Here is a 26,832-nt window from a genome sequence, read left to right on the forward strand (position 1 = left end):
AAAGAAACATTTGTAGAGTAAAGACATCATGTCATTTCTAACAGATACTAAGTGTAACGCAGTTGAAAAGGCGATCGTAAAGTTTTATGCATGCAAAAAGAAACTAAACACTTATACTGAAGAAGAGTTAAATGCATTACCAAAGGCTTTTTTGGTTAATGTTGCTGCGAATGCTGTAAAGAAGATTTGGGATACGGTGCCTCGTGAGTGTACTCAAGATCCTGTTTTGTCACAGCTTCAAACATGTAGTTTACATCATGAACACGTGAGTTTAGGTAGAAGACCTCCTGTGAGACAGTGCCGTACTTATCAACTAATTAAACTGTATCACGGACCTAAAACTAACGAGTTGTCTTCGCTTATAAACACTTATCATGGCTGTGGAGAGAGTAAACAAGGAAAAGGTGAAGAAACGTGCTGGGAGAAAGATGAGGAAGCGTGTTGGGCGTGGACTCATCAATAGAGTGATTGATCTTCTTTTCTTCGTGCTTCATCTCCCCTGCGGCCCTAGAACACATTCGCCTGACACGTAGTTACATGCTGCCTGCATAGAGTATGTCGTGTAGCTTATTAAAATCTGCTTCGTAAAGTTATGCCGTGTGTGTGTTATTACCTAGTGCTTTAGCTGCTCAGAAGAATATAGAAGCACTTGTCGTTGTTGGTGTAATAAAACGAAAACTGAGTGACAAAGACCGTAAAATAAACAAAGGATAAAAATGTATATATATATATATATATTCTAAAATAAATATGAATTTTCAAAACATATTACAGGTGTTGCTTATTTCTGCAGCATGTCCTAGTGACTTAGAAGAAAGGAAACGTAGAGGATTAAAAGAAAACATACATAAGATTTAAAGTACATCCTCTTTATTAATCCATGAATTAAAGCTGTTATTAAAACCAAGCCATTTAACATACAGTTTATTGCCACGACGTCGAATAACACGTTCAACTAAATAGTGATCAGGATGTTTTGTTTTCTGCAGTTCTTCGATGTAGAATCCTCCTTCAATAGGCTGTCCTCTGAGATCGCGAAGTAAATACGTAACTGGATTAGTAAGCTTAACACTTCTGATTTGAAAAATTTCAGTTCTCCAGTTAGGTGTGTATCCTTTTGCAAAGATAGACTTGTGTTTGCTGATGCGAACAAAATCACCTTCTTTAAAGCGATGGCGACGTGGATCAGCTGTTTTAATTACAAGATGAATAGCATTTATACGAGGTGTATTCTTTGTAACAAGACGTGGCTTTGTTCCGATAGTGCGATGAGGTGTATCGTTGTAGGTAGATAAAAGTCTAGGTAGCAGATCAATCCAACGATATGAACCTTGCGCTGTAAATTCTCGCCACATCATTGTGTTGAGTGTACGATTAAAGCGTTCTACAACACTTGCCTTGAGATTGCTGAACGTAGAGTAGTGTTGAATGCCAAGTAACTTGAGGTAAGAAGAAAAATCCTTGTTGTAAAACTCTTTACCTTGATCAGTTTGAAGAAGCCTTGGGCAGCGATTCGATTCTTCAACAATATGTTTAAATGCTTCTTTAACTTGAGCTGCTGTTTTAGAACGCACGGGTTGTGCAAAAGCAAACTTCGAGTACACATCGATAACAGAACGTATACTCTTATACCCCTTATTACTAGAGGCATATGGAATCATTTATACTAAGTCTGCTTGCCAGAGATCATCTTTTCCTCGTGTAATAACGCGTCTGCGACAGTAGGTGCGACGTGATGGTTTATGTAACTCATGTGCGATGTTTACCTTTACAGGTGAGATCTCCTCTTGACGAGCCAATACAAAATAATACCGGCATAACGTAGTTCTCTTTCTATTTCTAGAATTTCTGATCCGTGACCAGTGTGACCAGCCTCTTGCGATGCTCTTAAAAGTTGTAATCGTTCAACGAGTAAGTTTGGGTCATTCCAGTATCTTACATCCACATAGGGCAACAAAGGCTTGTAGATAACATCAAGACTAAGTGCAGTCGGAAACAGCTTAGAAATAAAGTCACGATACTTGTAACTCTTATTAGCATTTACAGCTTCTGTTCTCTTGTAATTACGTCGTGTTGCATCAGTAGCAAAAAGTATTGCTTTATATTTTTTAAGATCATCTTGTAAAATTATATCCTTTTCAGGTATTCGTGAGAAAAGAAGTTCTAAGAGTCCTTTCGTAGGTTTATAGGTAACACCTTTTACAATGAGTTTGTTGTTATTAATCTTAACATTTGAATTTCCTATCCGGAAACAGTCTTCTTCGTAGCGAATACCGTAGGTAGTGTCAGTTTGTCCTGTAAAAAGTTTTTCTATATAAGGTGCAAAGAGAGATCCATAGGTATCTTGAATAAAAGTTCTAAACTGATTGCGATACTCTGGTGTAATCATAACCTCAGACAAAGATGGTAGATTTTGCGTCGATGTAGTAGGTGTTTCAGCAATAACATCTGCAGTTAAAAACTCAACACGCTTAGATGGTGATGTATCATTAAGTTCTTCTTCTTCTTCTCCCTTATCTTCCTCTTCCTGATCTACATCCTACTTCTTCTCTTCCTTATCTTGTTCATGCTTTTCTTCTTCTTCTTCATGCTTCTCTTTATGATATGATGTTTGCATAGAAGCAAAACTTGAAGTAAACTGCGGTAATGAAGTAGAATTAAAAATTTCTTTGAGTGGTGTACTTAGTTCTGTTTTTAAAAATAAATCCGTGTCTGCTTGAATACGTTTAAGCTCCTTAAATTTCCGTCGAATATTTTTTCGAGCTTGGATGATATGTTTTGTGATTTCCTTGCTAGATGTTAACATGATGATGGTTTTTAATCAAGTAGTTACTGTAATTCTGTGTTAATGCATATAAAATGATCGAAACCCATGCGATATCGTTCATGCTGTACATCACTTTCTTTATCAATAACTAAAAAGCTGTAACGGTGTAACGACCAACATTTAGCACACATACGTTTAAATTCATCGAATGTCATATCAGTGTTAACATGATCGTTATACACATGTCGCATGTTGCGCTCATCTTGCCGAAAAAGCACAATAACATTTGCGTTGTCGCGTATCAACTGCTTAGGCACACGAGAATAGGTTTGGCACAAATAGATGCAATCAACATATTTATGCCGACCCATACTAAAGAATGCACGAATAACGTTTTGCTGTTCTGTTGCGACATCATCAAAGATCATAAGAGAATTAGGAAGCACATCGTCTGGTGATGGTACTTGCTCATGCGAATTAAATTTAAAATATCTTATTCCATCTTTAACTAGATCGTGCATTACAGTTTGTAGAATAGTATGTAGCGGCTGATAGAGTGACTTTGCGAAAACGTAAATATTCTCGAAGCGTACACCATTTACAGAAGTAATAAGTGTGAGTAAAAGATTTGTTTTCCAGCATCCCGACGGGCCTGATATAATACATCGAACAGTAAAAGGAAACAACGTTCCATGACGTTTTCCTGTAGTTGTACTAGAACTAGGTAAGAGATGTGGTACAATGTCGGTAACAGGTAGCGTGTCTTGCTGCTTTATAATCTTCATGATAACTGAATCATAAAGTACGTAATAGTAATATATATGTTAAACGAAACAAGAGGTAACGGTTAGTTTATGATTTGCTCTTGTCTAGTAAAGTCGTGTCCAGCATAGTGAAACAACGATATCCAAACGACATGAAGAAGAAGAAGAAATTAAAAACTGTTGGATGGAAAGATGTTATAAAGGCTGCGCAAAAAGCTATTCGAGGGGAATACAATCATCGTGTAGCTATTACTAAGGCGTTACGCGCAGCAAGAGCGAGAATTTCTCCAAAGTGCAGAGCAATATTTAGTAAACGTGCACGAATTATTCCTGTACCAAAACGAGGAGGATTTCTTCCTCCGCTGTTTGCTGGCTTAGCAGTTTTAGGGTCATTGCTAGGTGGTGGTAGTGCTGTAGCGAGAACTGTCAAAGCTGTAGAAGAAGCGAAACAACAGTTGAAAGAGAGTGAACGTCATAACAAGACGATGGAGGCAATTGCGTTACGAGGCAAAGGTATGAACATGAAGCTAGCGCCATACAAGAAAGGGCTTGGTATCTAAATTTCTCCAAAAAACGTCTACTGAATGCACTGCCATATCGAGCTCTAACGCATGATGAAGTTTTTACGTTTGCTAAACAACTAGGTATTCATTATTTTCGAGGATAGTATATGCGCGATCAACTACCAATGCGCCCACGTGAACGTGAAAGTGCCGTAATTAACTTGGACGACAGTCGTGGACCTGGAACTCATTACGTTGCTTATGCAAAACGTAAATCTAAAGTATGGAATTTTGATAGCTATGGAGACTTACCTCCTCCTTTTGAGCTCATACGTTATTTCAGAAGCAGTGCAGACATTGTTTACAATAAAAACCATGTGCAAAACTTTAATACACGCATGTGCGGACGATTATGTCTTATGTTCTTATATCAAACCCAGACAGTAGAGAAAGTGCATTAGTGTCTACGTGATGACGAACAGTGAAAGAACGTTTGCTGAACGTGGAGAAGGACCTGAAACAACCGTCTACTTTAATCCACCAATCGAACTTAGCTATCAGCCGCATAGTCTTGGACTAGTGTCGTTTGAAAGCTACAATAAAATCTATAATGTGCGTGATGGTTTAAACAAGTTCTATTACGATGAGTATGTGCTAACACTACCCTCAGGTAGTTATACAGTAGACGATATTCACGACTATATTGAAAGTACGTTAATTGATCAGTTTGGGGAAGATAGTTTTAGTAATCATAATTACAAGTTCTAATCACTATAAGCAACATTACACATAAATGTGTTATTGAATCATCATTTAAGATTGACTTCAAATCACAACCTGATTCGATTGGACCACTGCTTGGATTTCCATCGAGGGAGCTCCTACCGAACGTACGTTACGAGTCTGATCAACCTATAAAACTCTTCGATGATTATAATGTGAACATTACTTGTAATATTGTTACAGACTTGAATAGTAATCTACAACCTTCGCACGTCCTGCACGACTTTATTGTTACAGAGGAACGTGGATATACTATTTGTGAGAAACTAGCAGTAGTTCTTTATCATCCTGTGTCTGTAAAACACATTAGCAACATTACTCTTAGACTTGTAAATAAACATAATCAGCTTATTCATTTAGATCAGCACGCGTACGTAGCTTACAAACTACATCTTAAACCAGTATGAAAACCATCTCTAAAACACGGTGTACATTCCGAAGACATACTACATGTGTGCAGAGACTCATCGAGTTAACAGATACCCATAAGCAGATACTCCAAGATTTAGGATATACACTACTACAACAGAATGGAAGAAATGCTAGACATTACGAATACAGTAGAAAGTCGTGAAGGTGTAGTACGAAGTGAGCTTCATTCCTATCAACCTTTTACGTTTGGATTAAATAACAATGATCAAATTCATTTTATTATTAATCAGCAAGTTGTTTACACCTTACCACACGAAAGCTACCTGTATATTGAAGGACGACTGGAAAAGTCTGATGGAAGTGGACCAAGCACTTCACAACTAAACAACAATGCTCTAGCTTTTCTCTTTTCTGAAGCGCGATATGAAGTAAATAATGTTGAAATAGATCGAACGAAGAATGTTGGTATTACAAGTGCAATGAAACTCTACCCTTCTTTCTGTAATGAAGAAAGTAATCTTTTGCGGATGGCTGGATGGTGTCCAAAAGCTACTAACAAGTGGATGATTAATGAGGATGGAACTTTTACGGGTATGTTATCACTGAAACATATTTTTGGATTCGCAGAAGACTTTACTCGTATTATAATCAACGCAAAACAAGAGCTTATTCTAATCCGTGATCGAAGTGATTACAATTCTCTTAAAGCAGTAGAAACACCAGTAGAATCGAAAATAACACTGCACCGTATACTGTGGCGGATTCCACATGTAACCTTATCTGATCGTGAAAAACTTCGATTGCTCAAGATTGTAGAAAATGATACACCATTACCTATACGTTTTAGAAGTTGGGAGCTGCATGAATATCCTGTGTTACCACCTACAAACAAGCATAGCTGGGCTGTTAAGACATAACGTTTTACTGAGAAGCCCTTGTACATTATTTTTGGATTTCAATCTAATCGTAAATTCAATCACGAAAAAGATAGCTCACTGTTTGATCACTGTAAATTAAGACGCGTTAGACTATATCTCAACGGAATTACGTATCCCTACGAAAACATAGACATTAACTTTGAGAAAAATAAGTTTGGGATGCTCTATGACATGTTTTGTAAATTTCAATCATCGTATTATCAGAAAGAAGATCGTCCGCTATTTACACCTCAAGAATTTAAAAATAAAGCACCGATTGTAGTTATAGACTGCTCTTATCATGAAGAATCTATAGAAGAATCTCCAGTTGATATTCGTTTAGAATTTGAAACATCTGAAAACATTCCAGCAAACACAGCAGCATATTGTCTTATTATTCATATGAGTGATGTTACTTACCATCCGGTAACGAATATTGTTACGAGACTATAAATAAGAATAGATCTTTTTTCATTTTCATTAGTGTGTGCTTCGACATCGTACGCTATGGAACAAAACTGTAAATGTGCATGCTGTTTGCATGCTCATACGCAACATCTTATTTATCTTTCACGGGTGAGTGAGGCTATTAAGATGTTCTATAAACATAGATCGTCGATGCCGAAACATCTTATTCAATACTTACCACCAGGATTTTTATATACGTACGCTGCCTCTTACGTACATCATTTTTGGGACATCCTTCATCTACACAGTAAGATGTCGATCAAAGTAGCTTTATGCAGAACTTGTGAACGACATTACAAGCATCGAGGAGAAAATGGTGATGATGATTGGGATGGACCAAATCCGAGGATTGAACCCTGTACACAGTGTATGAATGAACTTTCTCTAGTTCCTCATGATGATGATGATTCCGAAAAGGAATAACAACAAGGTAAGAAGTATATGATCTTCTCTGTAAAGCATAGCATACTTAGTATAATATATTTCTAAATGTTTTGTTTAATTTGAATGTTGCAGGAGGCATTTTAGAAGCATACGTTGTTAAGAAGCACACCAACCTTGTCAGCAGCAAAAACGAACACTGTTGTAGTACATTTGTAAGTAAATATTTGATCACATTCAAAAATGTTGTACTTATTGCATTGCTTTGCACCGACTTACTCTTACGAAAAACGGACAAGTCTAAACATGCGTGATGACGTCATCACTGCAGCACGTGCTCACTCTAGCTTTCCCGATGCGTGATTAAACTTGTTCGAATTTACCGCCACCACATTCATTTACACCGACTTACTCTTAAGAAAACGGACAAGTCTAAACATGTATGATGACGTCATCACTGCAACACGTGCCTACTCTACCTTTCCCTATGCGTGATTAAACTTGTTCGAATTTACCGCCACCACATTTCAACTAAAGAGTGCAGCACCGAGGTAAGCGATGTAAGATGACAGTAGCTAAAGATGGCAGCACTGTTCTCTCTGGATTAAAAATGGCTGCTTGTCATAAAGATTTTTTCAAATTATCCGCCACCACATTTCAACTAAAGAGTGCAGCACTGAGGTTTGGGATGCAAGTTGGCGGGTGACAGCTTGTCAATTAGAATTTTTCTCAAAGGTAAGTAGCTAAAGAGGGCAGCACTAAGTTTAGCAATGCAAGATGGTGAATGACAGCTGTGACGTAAAAATTACCCGCAAGATAGCAGCACGATGCTCTTTTCATTAAAGATGGCAGCTTGTCAAATAGAATTTTTCAAATTAACCGCCTCAAAGGTAAGTAGCTAAAGAGGGCAGCACTGTTCTCTCTGGATTAAAGATGGCTGCTTATCAAAAAAGAATTTTTCAAATTATCCGCCACCACAAAGAGGGCAGCACGGTGCTCTCTTGATTAAAGATGGTGGATGACAGCTGAAGAGCACGTAGAATTTGTTTCCAAACAAGAGCACGTGGAATTTGCCGCCACCACATAGAGTGCAGCACTGTTCTCTCTGGATTGAAGTCGGCGGATGACAGCTGTCAGAAAAGCACATGGGTTTGTAGAGCGCGTAGAATTTGCCACCACCACATAGAGTGCAGCACTGTTCCCTCTGGATTAAAGATGGCGGATGATAGCTGTCAAAAAAGCGCATAGGTTTGTTTCCAAACAAGAGAATGTAGAATTTGCCGCCACCACATTTCAACTAGAGAGTGCAGCACGGTGCTCTCTGGATTAAAGATGGCGGATGGTAGCTGCAGCACGGTGCTCTCTGGATTAAAGATGGCGGATGATAGCTGTCCAAAAAAGCGCATAGGTTTGTTTCCAAACAAGAGAATGTAGAATTTGCCGCCACCACATTTCAACTAGAGAGTGCAGCACGGTGCTCTGTTGATTAAAGATGGCGGATGACAGCTGTCAAAAAAAGCACATGGCTTTGTTTCCAAACAAGAGCACTGGAATTTGCCGCCACCACATTTCAAAGGTATCTAGCTAAAGAGGGCAGCACTGTGCTCTGTTGATTAAAGATGGCGGATGACGGCTATCAAAAAAGCGCGTGAGTTTGTTTCCAAACAAGAGCATGTAGAATTTTTCAAATTGCCGCCACCACATAGAGGGCAGCACGGTGCTCTCTTGAATAAAGATGGCTGCTGTCATGTGGAATTGCCTGCCACCACATTTCAAAGGTATCTAGCTAAAGAGGGCAGCACAGTGCTCTCTAGATTAAAGATGGCTGCTGTCAAAAAGCATTTTTCAAATTATCCGCCACCACATTTCAAAGGTAAGTAGCTAAAGAGGTCAGCACTGTGCTCTATAGATTAAAGATGGCGGATGACAGCTGTCAAAAAAGCACGTGGATTTGTTTACCGATTCAAATCTCGCGCTAGTGAGGTTAAGTTTGTAGCACTAAGGTTTAGGCCCGCCAAGATGGCAGCACTGCGGATGACAGGTGACGAATTTGCAGCTACTGCGATAAAGACTGCAGCACAGTGCTCTGTGGTTTAAAGATGGCAGATGACAGCTGTCAAAAAAGCACGTGGCTGTCAAAAAACACGTGGATTTGTTTATCTCGCGCTAGTTAGGTTAAGTTGGTACTACTGAGGTTTAGGCCCGTCAAGATGGCGGTACTGAGGTTAGCGATGCGTTGTTGTCTGTCAAAAGGCACGTGGCTGTCCAAAATCACGTGGATTTGTTTACAAATTCAAATTTCCTGCGGGTGGTGGAGGAGACCTCTGGGAGGCCTCTGGCTGTGGTGGTGGTGGAGGAGGCCTCTGGCTGTGGTGGTGGTGGAGGAGGCATCTGGGAGGCCTCTGGCTGTGGTGGTGGTGGAGGAGGCCTCTAGGAGCCTGCGGTGGCGGTGGCCGCCGAACTGTCCTATTATACTACTCTCCGGTTCACATGGTCCCAGGTTCGACTCCCCGCCGGGTGGAGATTGTAATTGCGACTGATTAATTATCCTGGCTCAGTGACTGGATGTTTGTGTTTGTCCCAACACTCTCCTTTTCGTATTCAGACAACACACTACACTACCACTCACCATAGAAACATGCTATAGTGGTTACATCCCAGCATATAGCGTTGGCGTCAGGGAGGGCATCCGGCTGTAAATCAGTGGCAAAGCCACATGTGCGGTAGAGTTCACACCCACGACCCCAAAGGTGTAGTAAAAGCAGTGGAAGAAGAAGAAGAAGAAGAATGACTGATGGGGGCCCAAGTTCAGTATTTGCTCTTCTTTGGACATCATTATGGCTTATCTTATCAGACCGGCCAAGTGTTGGGCGCAAACACGGATAAATGGAGGATCAGACACAATCATGAGCTAGAGGAACTTTACCAAAATACCAACATAGTATGGACCATCAGAAGCAAGTGACAATAGCAAAGGAATGGTATACGGTTAGGTGTACAATCTGGAACATGGATTATAATTAGTGTATACAAGGTATGAGGCTGAATAGGGGATTTAGACATTCCAAGTTTGAATTGGAAGGTTTGATTTTATTGTTTTCAACCGGAAGACCTTTGCACGACTTGAATGAATTTGAAGCCTTGCGCGACACCTTCATTAACACCCTACAGACTGTTAGCCAAGCTGAAATTATCCTTATCATTGGCTATTTTAACGGCAAGGTTATCAGCATCATCGTTTTGATCTTGTTAGTGAACATGGACTTAAAGAATTTAACGCAAGGGAAGACGGACTATTTCAACTCCGTCAAAAACAAGACGTGGTCGTAAGCAATACTTCTTTCAAGGTTGAATTAGTGCCGCCTCTATATATGGATATCATCCGTTGAAATCGATAACCTGTACAAATAGGATGTAATAGTCCATAAAAGATTTAGAAGCAGCACTGAAATGGTGACAACACACTCGGAAATAGACTTGTACTCGGATCGTGTTCTCTTGATAAGGTCTGTCTCAATGCTGTTAAGTAGAACCTAAATCAAGCTATTGTTGACATTTCACAATTAGAATGAAATGGTTGGAAGAGACCTAAGGGAGCAACTCCAACTCCTACCAAACGAAAACAACTAAGATGTTGAAGAAATATGGAGATAATCTTCAACAAGTTTTTTTCAATGTTCTTAGGAACATTTAAGGGAGAACTGCACAAACATAAACATTGGATGACAGATCACACTTTAAACTTAAAGGGGCGACGAATAAAAAGGTTAGGAAGAGAAGAAAAGAGCAAAATTCGAAAGGGAGAATCAGGGGAGCTAAAATAATAGATTAGAGGAAAATATGAGGATTGAGAAGAGCGAGGGAGAAAACAGGACATCTTCAATATGTACACGAGAGTGATGGACGTTGCTGGTCTCTATTCAAAACGTCTACCACGTACGCTACTATATAATCCTCCAACCAAGCTGTTGTAAAGGAGAATGAGATACTGAATGCCTGGGAAAGTAATTTAAAATGTATGTTTTACGATAGCAGAGAGAAAGTGAATAGAGTTCCATGATACCTAATACGCCCAGAAAATTCAGTGTGACTCATTAAAAAACATAGAAGTGTAAGGAAGTTCCAGTTACCGATGAAGTACACACAATTATAGAACAGTTCATGAGTGAACGAAATACTGGCCGTCCAACACGGCTTCTCAACTCTACTGTATATGCGACAGTGGTAATAACGCAGGAATAGCTCGAGGACACTTTCATTCCTGTACCTAAATTATCTCTACGTATGAAGTACGACGAGCGCCTTTTGATCTGTTACCCTATAATTATCCACGCCGAGATCCAGACCGAGTGTGAATTTGACCTCTGCGAGTCTCAAACGGGATTTACAAATGCTCTTGGTACGAGAGAAGCTTTGTTTCTCACAAACATATAGCTTCAAAAATAGCATGACCGAAGAAGAGATGTAATTGTCGATTTTTAAATTTTATTTTTAGAATTTGTTTTACGTATTACCGACACAGGGAGGTCTTATGGCGACGATGGGAGAGGAAAGGGCTAAGATTGGGAAGGAAGCGAACATGGCCTTAGTTAAGGTACAGCCTCAGCATTTGCCTGGTGTGAAAATTGGAAACCACGGGAAACCATCTTCAGGGCTGCCGATAGTAGGGCTCGAACCCAATATCCCCCGAATGCATGCTCACAGCTGTGCGCCATTAACGGCATGACCATCTCTCCCGGTATCGAATTGTCTGTTTTGTTAATTATGTACAGTTATTTTATAAAGTAAAATGCGATAGGCTGATGGTAATCCCACAGAAAATACAAATGGGCAATACGCAAGTTCAGATCATCCAGAATTTATACTGGAACCAGTGTTCTGAAATCAAAGTAGGTCATACCACAACAACCAACATTAGTATACAGTACTATTTAATGACAATCTTCATTGCTTACCAAGTGTTGAGTAAAATTACATTTATGCAATGATAATGGAAAGAATAGTTTTATGTTTCTTTCAGATTTGATTGAATTTTCCAGTATGTAATGGGAACAGATATGGAATCAGTAACTCTCTAACTTCTCCTTTACGATTTGCCCTGAACGACAGCCGGTTTATTCGACATGTGGCACTTCCCTTCTTTATGACTTAGAGCGGTAATCTTTCCCTCTCAGTCTCCGTATTCTCACGGGAGCTGAGAGTTAAAAATATCTGCAGAGGGCCACGGAGAGAAATGGAGACTCTTTGACGTAGATGTATCTTGGCCATCGTTTCTAGATGAAAGAGCAGGTCACTGGGTAAACAACACAAACTGTCTTGCGAAGTGGCTGTGTTAAAGCAGATAATACACTAGTGAAGTTGACGTTATAGACATGATCAAAGACTCAGTCACAATCTCTACTACTGACGTTCTTTCTTTTGTATCATTGCAAACATCTTCATAGCAGGTAAGTAGGTCTCGGATGTAACTACAAATAAATATGCAGGCAAACATACCTTAACAATAAGGAAACATCATAAAAACTGGCAAAATATTACCTAAATATTTGTATCGTACGTTTTCGTAAACTAAATATTAATAGTGAACTGCGAACTGCTACCGGCGCGCTAGCGGGCCAGTCTTGGGAAGGTGCGGTATCCAACAGATGAGCTCATGCCGCCATGGGGCAAAACATTGGTAATTTCTGACGATCGAGTTTCTTAAATTTTATTTACGAAATGTTATTAATACTTAATTTATTCTACAATTTAACCTATAATATACGCTGATTTCTTTAATATTGTTTTCTCCTTTAATATTCATCGTGAAGTGATACATTAGTACCGAAAAACGCAGCAAATTATTATACTTCGCTCCCTTAAAAACTGTGACACAGTATATATTTCTTGAAGAAATATTTAAAAAAAAGGTATATGCTGTAAATTACACGTTTGTAAAACGTCTCAACTCTTGCAGCACATTAGTGAAAATTTAAATTGTAAGTACTGTATATGTACCTGGTGCTCTTCATGTTTGCCAGCGTTACAAGTTACAACCATGTGTTTTTTTTAAATTCTTGAAGAGTAAACTTCTCAGCTGGTAGAGAGTACTTTCTTACATTGCAAGAAGCTCCTTTCAACGACACTAGGCGGAGAATTAGTCATTATAGATCAAACTCAATTAATTAGGGTAATGAGGATTTTTTTGCAATTTGGTTTAGGCCGCATCCACACAGACAGGTCTTATGGCGGCAATGGGATAGGAAGAAGTTAGGAATTGGAAGGATGCGGCCGTGGCCTTAATTATGGTTACGTATTATTACATACATACATACATACATACATACATACATACATACATACATACATACATACATACATACATACATACATACTGCACCCGATCAATTCCTGAGTCCCAGACTAGCATTAATCTCAGGGGTGATCATTTCGAAAAAGATAAAAAATAAATTTAATAAAGAAAATCTAATTATATATCGGCGCATCAAATGAACACAGGGATGAACGGGGCATGCAAATTAAGGTAACGGGGGACGACTCATTCATGGATACAAATTTTTGACTCCACAATAGGACTGAGAAGTGACAACTTAAATTCCATGGGCATACTGGACTAACTACAATAAAAAGATATGGAAACTGTTTCCTATTGAAATTGCAATGAGGAGCAATTTATTGACTTATTTAGCAAAATGCACATGATTACAATTATTACATTGGGACACTTCCATCCTGAAAAATAAATGACATACTACTTGGATTTACCTCACTACTCAGGTAGTGTAAAACATTTGGTGAATTCGCCCCAATTGGTTACTGGGGGTCGAATTCACATCCGTATAAGTGGACGTTTCATCGCTGGAGATCTTCTTTCGGAGACGAAGGCTTGACAATAACTATTTACGGTCATCTCCTCGTTCCGTTTGGACATGAGACACTTCCGGTATGTACATTCTGGTGAGCCGGACACCCACCGTGGAAATGTTATCGCCTCCAAAAACGGGAATTTATAGTACGGACAAACTCTAGCCTATTATTTCCAGATTCACAAACACGCCAGGTAGAGTTCATTAACTCAAAGCCTATTTCAATATTTACACTTGTCAATACGACAAGACGTACGGAAAGGTTCATTAGTATGCTCTGACAATGAAGACATGTGCCGTCCGTGGGTTATCTTCGCATCTACCGCTAACAATCTCCCCCTGAAAACCCAACATCTGGTTCTGAGCAGTTCGACACATGACGACTGTCCCTATCATATCCTCCTATGATTATTAAATAATATCATTATCATTCTTTATCTGATCATCACCATATTCTTTGATTACCATCGATTTATTTATTATTATCATTAATTTCAATTATAATCCTATATTTGATTATTATCATTTGTCATCCGGGATGATTATATGCCAACCTTTGCCGACGTTTCAAACGAAGGGTCGTTCTTCCTCGTAATTTATCCGCACAATTTAATGATCAATTTCCTAATAAATATTATTATTATTATTATTATTATTATTATTATTATTATTATTATTATTATTATTATTATGTCCAACTATGTTGAAATTCTACCATCCACACAAAACTGACACTGTATTCAATTTAATATTCCTATATATCTGTATTGATCGTATAAAATCAAATCATGAAAGCTAGGGCCTATCTCATCCGGGTACATTTTCCTGTTGCTCGGTAAAAAAATCTTGTGATAATCATGAGATTTTTTGCTATATCCGTATCATACTTTGATCATGATTTGATTACTGCTTTCATTCCTTTTCGATGGTGAATGATCTCGTCCCGCAGATTCTGGTTATTGAGTCTCAATTCTTCATTCTCTCGTTGAATCAGGTGGATCCTGTTAACAAAATCTTGGACATCGCTGTCGGGCTCTCCGCATTCTGGGCATGGTCTTGCTTCTATTTGCCTATGGATCAGTTGGACTTCTTCTTCTCTTCCGTCTTCTTCTTCGTCATCCTCTCCTTCGTCTTCATCTTATTCTCGGTCATCCTCTGCTTTATTGAAACTCTCTCGTTTTCCTCCTAGCTCCGAGTTGTCGTTCGTCCTCGAATCTAGGGGTGTTTGGATTTAGCTGGCTACTATATTGAGAATGTGACAACGGCGCGTTCCTTTCCCCGTTGCGACCACCATTAGCCTCCTTCTTCCACTTGTCTTCTAAATATTGCTTGGTCTCCTGATGTAGCTCCTCCATAGGCTGTATCGTCGCCTCTATGTATGGTTTCCCCTCGTCTCGGTCCCAAACACTACATGGCTTGTCATCCTTTCGGTCATGATTTTCGATTGCCTCCTTCCATTTCCTCTTCTTCAGTTCATCGAGGTACTGCTGGGTTTCTGGGTGTCGATCCTCCCCATTTCTACGGTATTCCTCCGTGTAAGGCCTTCGGTTATTTGGATTTCTTCGGTGGTACGGCTGAGTTTCGCTCCTTCCATTCCGATATCCACGGTATCCACTTTCGTCATGGAATTTAACATGCTTCGTTTGCCAGTTGCCTTCCGCAAATCCTCCTCGATTATTCCATTGTCGAGGTCTCCATCCCTGGTCATACAACCTCTTTGGCTCTGAATCGGTACTCGTTCCTTGACTTCTAGTACTGATGGTTCTAGTTTCCGTCTGCCTCTCGACGTTATTTATCTGTTGCTCTCTAGGCCTGGGTTGCCTCTGGTTAGAGTGACACGTGGTCTGATCTAATTGATGCAACAGAGCTTCCGCTTGTACTGCAGTCTGAATATTGCGACGCAATCATCATCCGCTGGACCTCAAATGGCAACTGCTTCCCGATAGCGCTAATGAGTTCTGTCACACTGACCGGATTGTCTAATTCCCGCATCTTATGAAATTGGGCTACGAAATACTCTGAATATTTAGTTGGGGACGATGTTGAATAACGTCTAGAATACAAATCCAACCTAAGATCTTGCTGTTCTTGGATACTCCAGAATTTTTGCAAAAACGCTTGTCGGAATCCCATGAAATCCTCGAATGTGTATAAGAAGGCCCTGTGCTCCGTCCAAAAACTTCTCTACAGTTCGTAATTGCCGCTCCGCCGGAATTTTATTTTCACTAATATAGTTAGTGATCTCGCGGATGAAGCCTTTAGGGCTTATATGTCCTCGAGCGTCGTATCTAGGTGGTTTGTCGTCTGACATTTTGATGACGTGGACCACAGGGCATTTAATGATGATGACGATCCGTCTCCTACTTCAAACTTAAGTCCGGTCGTATCAGCTTGTGACATGCCTTCCTTTTTATGAAAGCCCTGATTGTCAGGGGTCTCGAACTCTCGATACTGGAGATGGAAGTCCTGAACTGACCCTGGCTGTTCTAACCTGGCCTTGACCTGTTCCAGATCTTTTCTACTTTCATCCAGCCTTTCGGTCTTACTGTCTGACATTTGCTTGGACACTGAATTCTGCCCCGTGTGAACCTTAAATTGTTCCACTATTCTGACCTCTGTATCAGCGATCGTCTGGCTTTGTTCCGCCAACCCATCAGTTTTTCTGACAATGCTATAGTTGCCTCCTCACACTGTGTGAGTCTCCGGCTACGATCTTCCGAATTCGTCTTTATATCCTGAATTTCATTTCTGAGACCGGCTACTAGTACTAGGGTACGAACGGTTTCACCCCGTAACTCATCGATTCCCTTTTCGTGCCTGTCCAAAGTACTTGCAGTATGTGCACCTTTACTTTCCACGTGGCTTCGGATGATATCGTTTTCCTTGCGACATTCACCCCTCACCTCTTCGATGTGCGCCTTTAAGTCTTCGCGGTCGACCAACCTCTGAGCTGAGAGCTCCTGAATACTGGCCTTTAATTTCTCCTTAATTTCTTTACGTTCTAGTAACGCCTCATCCCTGAATCTATCAACCTTCTCATTGACACTAATGATACATGAGTCGATATGCCCTTTTAATTCGTCCTTAGCGACATGACAAGCCTCTTGGACTTTGGTCATTTGGTCCAGTAATTCCTGTCCTAGTGATATACTGGCGGCATGAACCTCGGCTGTTTGTTTCGTGAGTTTCATTTTATTAATTTCACATGCGGCCTGTACCATATCGACTTTATTTTCCAAAGAAACACTAGCGGCCTGAACCTTGTCCACTTTAATTTCTAACGAACTATTAGCGGCATGTATTTGTTCCGTCAGTTCCTGTCTATTAGCCTCAATTTAACGCTCTAGTGAAACGCTCGCGGCCTGAACCTTGTCCACTTTATTTTCTAGCGCACCACTTGCGGCCTGAACGATAGATGTCAGTTCCTGTTTAGTAGAAACACTAGCGGCATGAACTATAGATGTCAGTTCCTGTTTCGTAGAAACACTAGCGGCCTGTATTTGTTCCATATTTATAGCCAAAACTCGCATCACATCTTCCAATGTGATAGCTTTCACCTCTCCCTGTCCTTCCAACTGTTCACCTTCGGGACGCTCCCCAACCTCGTCCGACAATATATCAAATGATAAAAGAGAGCCGATCAGCCTCTCATCCTATCGCACACGATTACGACAATTTTGGGTCTAGGCCCTATCATACGGTTATATCCTCGTTAATATTTTCTAGAATTTTAAATTTCCAACTTCAAGACCAAAACAATATTTTTCGCTTTCACATAGCGAATTATTATATATAACGTAATTCCAATTTTGCATACTAATTGCCATCACGTGCTTATTATGCCTGAAATACATATCATCAGTCACTCCAGACTATGACAACAACAACAACAATCGATAATACAACGATAAAATTTTTTAAGTCACCTGTCTTGAAATAATTTAAATTTAACTTACACAGTTCCATTATCCTTTTATTAATACTTGAATCTGGTGCTCAGTCACATTTTTACCAAATCCAGTATTCCTAACAAATTTTGCCTATATAAAATTCCTGCCCATGGATAGTTACATTTATGTGGAGTCTCATTAAATCACAATAAATTTTAATTTTTATAGAATAGGGAATTATTAATTTTATGAGCCTTTATAGCAATGAACTACTATTGTATAATTATCAAGTCTAGCCCCGTTCGAAACTAACCTTACTTTAACAGGAATTACTACTTGACACATCTAATGTAAAACCACTATTTAACTTAACCGTGATGCGGTCAAATTTTAATTAAATCTCCCGATTGGGTTTACATTTAAGTTAAACAACTGGGCCTAACTATAATAAAATCGGGTTACTGAGCTGGTCGCTCATGATATCGTTGCTAATACAACAAAGTAGTTTTTTTTGCGTAAAAAATATAAAGTCACGCGTTGCTCAAGCATGATGCAATAGGCCCTTTTACGTTGGGCGCCATGATGCCCCGCTTACTTCCTGAGTCCCAGACTAGCATTAATCTCAGGGGTGATCAGTTCGAAAAAGATAAAAAATAAGTTTAATAAAGAAAATCTAATTATACATCGGCGCATCAAATGAACACAGGGATGAACGGGGCATGCAAATTAAGGTAACGGGGGACGACTCATTCATGGATACAAATTTTTGACTCCACAATAGGACTGGGAAGTGACAACTTAAATTCCATGGGCATACTGGACTAACTACAATAAAAAGATATGGAAACTGTTTCCTATTGAAATTGCAATGAGGAGCAATTTATTCACTTTTTTTAGCAAAATACACATGATTACAATTATTACATTGGGACACTTCCATCCTGAAAAATAAATGAAAACTGGGGGTCGAATTCACATCCGTATGAGTGGACGTTTCATCGCTGGAGATCTTCTTTCAGAGATGAAGGCTTGACAGTAACTATTTACGGTCATCTCCTCGTTCCGTTTGGACGTGAGACACTTCCGGTATGTACATTCTGGTGAGCCGGACACCCACCGTGGAAATGTTATCGCCTCCAAAAACGGGAATTTATAGTACGGACAAACTCTAGACTATTATTTCCAGATTCACAAACACGCCAGGTAGAGTTCATTAACTCAAAGCCTATTTCAATATTTACACTTGTCAATACGACAAGACGAACGGAAAGGTTCATTACTATGCTCTGGCAATGAAGACATGTGCCGTCCGTGGGTTATCTTCGCATCTACCGCTAACAATCTCCCCCTGAAAACCCAACATCTGGTTCTGAGCGGTTCGACACATGACGACTGTACCTATCATATCCTCCTATGATTATTAAATAATATCATTATCATTCTTTATCTGATCATCATCATATTCTTTGATTACCATCGATTTATTTATTATTATCATTAATTTCAATTATAATCCTATATTTGATTATTATCATTTGTCATCCCGGTTGATTATATGCCAACCTTTGCCGACGTTTCAAAAGAAGGGTCGTTCTTCCTCGTAATTTATCCGCACAATTTAATGATCAGTTTCCTAATTATTATTATTATTATTATTATTATTATTATTATTATTATTATTATTATTATTATTATTATTATTATTATTATTATTATTATTATTATCGTTACAATCAATCATCGTCCAAAAATCTCTTAACTTTCCGTCATCATAATTATTATTCTCCAAATACTATTGTAAGTTCTTCATCTTCTGCTTCTTCAACTTTTCATATTATCATTATTATTATTATTAATATTATTATTGTTATTATTATTATTATTATTATTATTATTATTATTATTATTATTATTATTATTTCCATCAGTGGAGATTATCATTATCGCATCACTTATTCATCATGGGATTAATATTTTACATTGATCTCACCATAATTATTCTCAAATTAATCGAATAAATCCTTCCTATTACTATTCATCTCCATATTATTTATTATTATTATTAGTGGAGTTTTTTAAAATGGAAAATTGATATTTTAATTTCCACTCGTTAGAATTTAGTCACATATGTTAAATCCCGTTATGAACCACCAAGATCTGCTTTATGTCGGTCGGGACAACACGGTATTCAGTACCGTACCTTCAAGTTCGTACTGCCGTTAATTTTATGGGGACACCTGTCCTCCCAAGACACATCTCACAACCTATGGCACATCGCGGCTGGGCAAATACCTCCAATGCCGGCGATTGCTAAACTATTCCTTCCAATTTGAAGTCCATTTCCTTTTATTGGAACTCTTCTAACATTTAATTCGTAAATTAATCCTCGGTGCGTGGATTCTGCCACTAATAACACAGAAATATGCATTTTATATCATCTAAGGCCTTGAGATTCATCTATTTCATCATTACAAACAATACGGCTCAATTTATTTCACGCCGGATATTCGTCCCTGATGATATCCAACTCTAAATATGGGCTCAAACCACTCTGGGATTTTAACATATCGTGACCATTCTAATTCACGTGCCTCTATCGCTTTTAAACAAATTTTAATGGTTAAAATAAAGTCCAAACGTGAAATCAACAATTTACGTAAAATCAACCTGACTACGCGAAATAAATTCTTTAACGCTACAGGTCATCTCCACATTGATTATTATTTTCACTAGCTAACCCACGAAGCACTGTCATTATTATTATTTTACTTTAACTTGCAATCGCACAAAATATTATTATTATTATTAATTTACTTTCCTTTGCCAACTCACAAACACGATTATTATTTCTTTCTCGCAAACACACCGAGCATTATTATTATTATTATTATTATATAGAACTTACGAACGCCCAAAGCAGATAGAATATTATTATTATTATTATTATTATTATTATTATTATTATTATTATTATTATTATTATTATTATTATTATTATTATTATTATTATTATTATTATTATTTTAATTACCTTCCGTACGCAACACAAATTTTACATACTCTGGCACTTTCATAATCTGGCTGTCTGGTATAAAATATTCCTAACTAAAATACAAATAATCACCGCAGTGATTGAAATCAAATAAGTGGGTTAGCACAAAAAGGAATTTAACACTTGAAATGAACTTAAAACAAAGTATTACCAATAGCATGCATTAATTTAAAGAAATATATCCCATTGTGACCTATACTGGCATCGTAGTCCTAATTCTTATCAAGTTCCACGTTGGACCGATAAAAATATAGGTATAACCATCGCGCTGTACTTCCTCTCAATTTGCCTCATGTTGTAGTACTAATTTAATATGTTGTTGCCCGCGCTATATTTCCTCTTAAATGCTACTAATTAACTATACGAAATCGGGGACGGATATACAGATCAAGCGCGGTGGTTGCATGTCAATGTTTAGTCAGTATCTCAGGGTAAAAACATCTATATATATTAAATAATACTATCTACCTTCGCAAGTTCCGTTGAAGAGGGTGTATTTGTTTAAAAAGTTACTCATTTTCTCCTAAATCCTATCGTAAAATCAATATGAGTCTCTAAATATACCATGACTCCGAAATACCAGTCTATATATTATCTTATAACTAATCTTCCTATCTCTACCTTGGAAAATAAACGCTTAAATAATCTTAAAACTAATTTATTAGCATGCCAATACTATAAATAATAAAATAATATCAATCTCTGGTAATAGAGGAAAATAAACTCAAATATAATACATTATCATTCTTGACAAATCAAATTCTTGAATTAATACAATTAAATTTGGGTAGGTATCATTAATTCATTTGGGCATTAATTATTATTTTGTTGTGTGACCACATTTCATGATTTTATTTCATCATGGGGATAAATAAGGTTTATTCTTTATTAAAGGAGGGAGTGGTCTTTCTTTCCTTTAGGTCTATTTGCACTCTTCTTTAGGATTGGTTTGGAAATGGGTATTGACTTGTCTATGGCATGAGATAAGTAAGTCCTTTCCAACTATGGCTTCAAAATGCCATCTTAAGTAATTAAAAGAAATTTATCCTAACCATATTAATATCAATTCCAACATCCTTATATATTAAAATATGTGCCAAAATAACATCAAATATCTTCATTTACGAGTGCCATATCCATGTTCATCAATCGTCATAACCTGCCAAAATCGTACAGATAAATTAAATATTATGTGCATTTTCAATTAAAATGACTCCTTCTACTGCCTACTAATTTTACCTTTTTCAGGTTAAAGCGTGCTCCAATACTGTATATTCACTATGTGAGACAAATATATTACTAGGCGACTATATCTCTTTCCCATATGCACTTCAAACACATGTAAATTACGATCAACCTGTCTCCATATTTCATTTAAGTTCGACCAATCGACCCTCACTGCTATACTTAATATTCACGTATCTAGGCCTTAATTCCATTGCTTGCCTCACTTTCAATCACAACATAACCGCAGCTAAGCATAAATTCGCGCCTATTTCATTCAATCATTTTTTTACACAATAACTATTCAACATTTCAAACCACCAACAACATATTATTATTCACGCTTCTGATTACTGCGTTTCCTCCGCATACAATCAATATCTTTACTCAACTTCTCCATAATGACTACTACGTCACAGTAAAACATTTCTTTTACCTCAATATCTACTCATAACACCGCAAGCTGCTACTATTTATTCCAATTGTTCGTAAATATGAACGATATTGGCCTAGTTAGTCGATCTGGTCATTGGGTAGCCTAGGTTTATTATTATACACTTCACTTTCTTATCTTAGCTTCGCCTAGTTTGATATACGACGTTCTCTTAAGCATATAGGTTCAAAAACATCATTATCCACTTCCCGATACTGCTCACATTAACCTCAGATCAACTTATGAGCACGGCAGTATATTACTACACATAAATAATACGTATCTGTGGTTATTTTCTCCGGCATGTGCCTTAGAATTCACATATTGGCACAAACAGGTTATATTTTTGGCACTTCAGCATTTCTACAATTATACTCCAATAAATGAAGTAATTTTATAGTTAAATTTCTGGAAAATGTTACTTATCTCAAGCCATTTTATGTCCGATGTTGGTTTCTTCTTCCTCCTCACGGCATCTCGGAACGTCTAGCCTTGTGCTGGATTACGTCATGCTGGATCTCTCTAAGTCGCCGGGCTTGAGCTTACGATGATCTGGTCAGCCTTCCTCCATCGCTTTACGCTAACTCCATTTCGTGTCCAATTTCCATGTAACGAAAAGACATTGTCAATTTCACAGAATACATCTTAATTTCCCGTATACAAAGCTCTTCCAAGGACAATGACTAATTCTATTTATGCTTCTTTTTCTCTACAGATAATGCTCAGAGTTAATTATATCTTTATAAATTGGTTCTTTCTTGGTTTTCTATATTCCCTAAATAATGTTCTTTGAATCTTATAGATGGGTTATTCGTATTATTTGAGGAAATCTGGCCGCTTATTAAGTTAGTATAGGCCTTATTTACGAATGCCGTATTCCGACACCTCTTCTTCAGCACAGTACTTGAAATGTATTATACGTGCTTCCCTGCCCTTTTTGACGTAGTTTTCAGTAGTTTGTTATTGGATTCTTCCCTCGTACGTATTCTAGTATGGTTGTATTGATTATAATAGCTGTTCTTCTGGTTAGATAATCACAATTTACAGTTCGTGTCTGGTGTAATCTTTTCGCCAAAGTAGATAATAATAGAACGTTTTTCATTTTTTTACGTATAATGGTTCATTTCTCATAGAGTTTCCTTTCCTTCTCGCCAGGCAATGCCTCCTAATTGCGATCAACTTGTCATAAAAGGTTATTCCGTGCATTCTCAACGCTTGAAGCTGATCTGCGCCATCTTTCTTCCGATCTATCTTCATGTCAACTGATGTCAATTGTAACGTATGGTACACCATATTTACATTATATACAACAAACAAATACTAAAATTAATTAATCTAACCCATTATTACGTTAATATAAATTAGTTCGTCCGTCTAACAAAAAATTAAAATCATGGATTCGGGAGGCGGACCATGTTAAGTAACCATAATTAATCTACACTGGACCCCGTTTAGTCGCGATAACATACCCAAATATTAAAATTGTGTACTCATTCCTATGTAGAATTCCATTGTCTCGTAGCGGATGAGGAGCTTCCTGGCCGCATGGTAATTTACTCGTCCATCATATCGCACTTTATAAATTTAACACAATAAAATACTTCTGGGTGACTACCCATTATTAATACCTTACTTACAGAATTTACATTAATTTATACAAAAAATCACTTATAGGTGCCTCTAGACTCATTACATTTGCACAATTATTCTTTCTTGAGCCCGAATCACACGTCGTGACACATTACGACGAAGTGTCGTTTCATTCGAACCGGCGCGTATCGCGTTCTTCAGTCCGCACTTCCTGAAGTATACGATGCCGCCTTGCGATCGCCTCGCTCCTACAGTTCCCTGCTACAGTAATTGTTACACCGTCTATCATGAAATATTTATTTCATGCTCTGAACACTGCCTTCAAAAAGTATTATCGGCGTTTCTGTCGATCCTTTATATTCCAACACATGAAATGTAGAGAAATGTATTAATTTCACATACAGTGATACTGATTATTTACACTCGATATACTGAATAATTATCACTGTTCGTCTTCACCTTCATGACTACTGTACCGGGCGGTACACCTCCACGCCGCTAATTTAAAAATTGCGCCTGGTGAAACTCCTCTGCTGGAGGAAGTCTGAACTTTATCTACGCGGTTAATTCTTTACCTTCTCAGAAGATGTCACCACGTGGAAAATTTTGAGTTTTTGAACTGTGTCATTTTTGATGTGTTTTTGTTTCGCTTGAAGTAAGAAGTGTAAACCTTCTCTCCTAGAGGACAATACTGAAGATCAACAATAGTGCACCGTAGTGCGGAGTCAAAGAACTATTTTGTTGGAGAAATTTTTATTTCAAATGTTTGTTCCTTGTTAAATTTCCTTCTGTTATTGTTTAAGTTGGCTGTATACCCCTCTTTTCCCCTTGTTTTAGGTTTATCCAATCCCGAATTTCTTTTAGTAATTTCCGACCAATCCGATGTATTTTCCCCCAACTTGGATATGTTTCTGAACCCTAGCCAATAAAATTATTGTGGGCGGGTGTTTTCATTCCCCTAACGCCTAGAACCTTCCGCGAGAGGATATAAACTGCTGATTTTTGGGTCTCTGCGCCACTTCTGTTCCATCTTTCAGTGTGTTAAGTACATAGCAGGGGGCGGGAAGCGCCTCTTTCTTCGGCAGCCGTTCAACACAAGGTAATGGCCGATTAATAAAGTCTTTCCTTGCTAGCTCAGCAGTTTAACTTTCGGGGCGGGTTCTAAGCGTTCAACCATGTAACCTTTTCCTAAAATGTAACTACTCTTTTCATATATTCTCTTTTACAAAGACATATCGGGATAGAGAGTGCTTAACCCTCTCGAGCTCCCAATCACATCGTCTTGAGGTGAACTTATTTTTCCCAACCAATTCTTCCGTAATGTAATGTAAATTGTTATTAAGTCACCTCGGTAGTATGGGATTAGCCCTTGTATTAATGGCCTAGTGCCAAGTAGGTCTTAAGCAAAGTGTATTAGGAGTGCAAATTCGCCTCCTCTCAAATTGTATTTTAGAGGTCATGTATTAACTTTCTTGTTATTTAACAGACCTCAGTAGGTTGGGTATTTTACCCCTGTGTATACGTCCTTGGAGGACAGCTTAAAAGTGGAGTTTGGAGTGGCCTATGATAGGCTTGGATTTTAAGGGGAAGTTGCCCTTTATTGAAAATTGTGTCTCAGCCTCAAGGAGGCTTTTGGGTGTAATTGGAAGCAAATGTTTCTGGCATGTTTGGGGGTTTTCGGCCCCTTTGTTGTATGGTGTTCATTGTAAGGTTGGGCTCATTGCTCAAGAATTATGTTTCTGACTTTTGAATCCCCAAATGGGGTACCTATGTAAATGTATTTTTCAATCGTGTTTCGGCTACTAATTACCTGTTCTATTTGTTGTTACCTAATTTTGCAAAGAAAATATAACCTTGTTAAATTTTAAAATTAATTTCACTTTAGTAGCTTGAGACCTATTCACCACCCAGCACCTTCTTTCAGGCATAACTACCACCAAAACACGGTAACAACTACTAACGTACTTTCACTCTAACAGAATCTATAATGAGTTTTCTGGTACCGAATTACAGAGTCACCGTGTCAGCGTAGCAAAATATTTCAAACGACTGGTTGATGTGAAGCTCGACTGGTCACAACTGGTGACTGGTAACGACTGGGTGATGTGAGGTCCCACTACTGGTTATTTATGGACGATATGGTTTCCCGCCGAGGTCATCCCTGGTCATCTCATGGGGAGGGGGTTGGTTATCCTAAATCGGAATATGCAGGTGGATTTAGATCTCTTGATTTATCCCACTTAATAAACTTGCGATACATACTCATGTGTCGTATTCTGAACTCATATCGTTCGGTGATCACGGAAATATCACTTAATTCCTGTCCTCCACCTTTTCGTGCGCTAAATCGGCGTCCCTGATGGCGTGCTCTTCTTGACCAATGGCGAGATAGCGTGGGTCATTTCCAAGAATTCATAAATTATTATTATTATAATTACTATTAATCAACATGGGAATGATATTACAAAAATCCCCTCTATTCAATTCTGTGGTTGGAATAATTTAATTATTGTTATCGGAGAAGCTAACTGGAGTTCACTCTGAGTTTCTCTTATGTTGGTTTATCTACGGGCCTATGATAAATTTTCCCATTGGTCAACACCACATCGGTTAGTTTAAAATCTCTTCCTTGCAACTTGACAACACAAAATTCCTCGAGGCGTTGGAAAATACTGGTACGTCATATTCTCTGTATCAGTGAGACAACTGGCTCGCCCTTGTTCAGAAATAAATATTCTTTCACTTCCGTGTAGTCATTACTTCTGTTGTTGTGAGCTCTAGATTTAATCCTCTTAGCTTGTGACCAAGAAACATTCTCCCCA

The sequence above is a fragment of the Anabrus simplex genome, chromosome 7 (genome assembly GCF_040414725.1).
Source record: "Anabrus simplex isolate iqAnaSimp1 chromosome 7, ASM4041472v1, whole genome shotgun sequence".
NCBI lineage: Eukaryota > Metazoa > Arthropoda > Insecta > Orthoptera > Tettigoniidae > Anabrus > Anabrus simplex.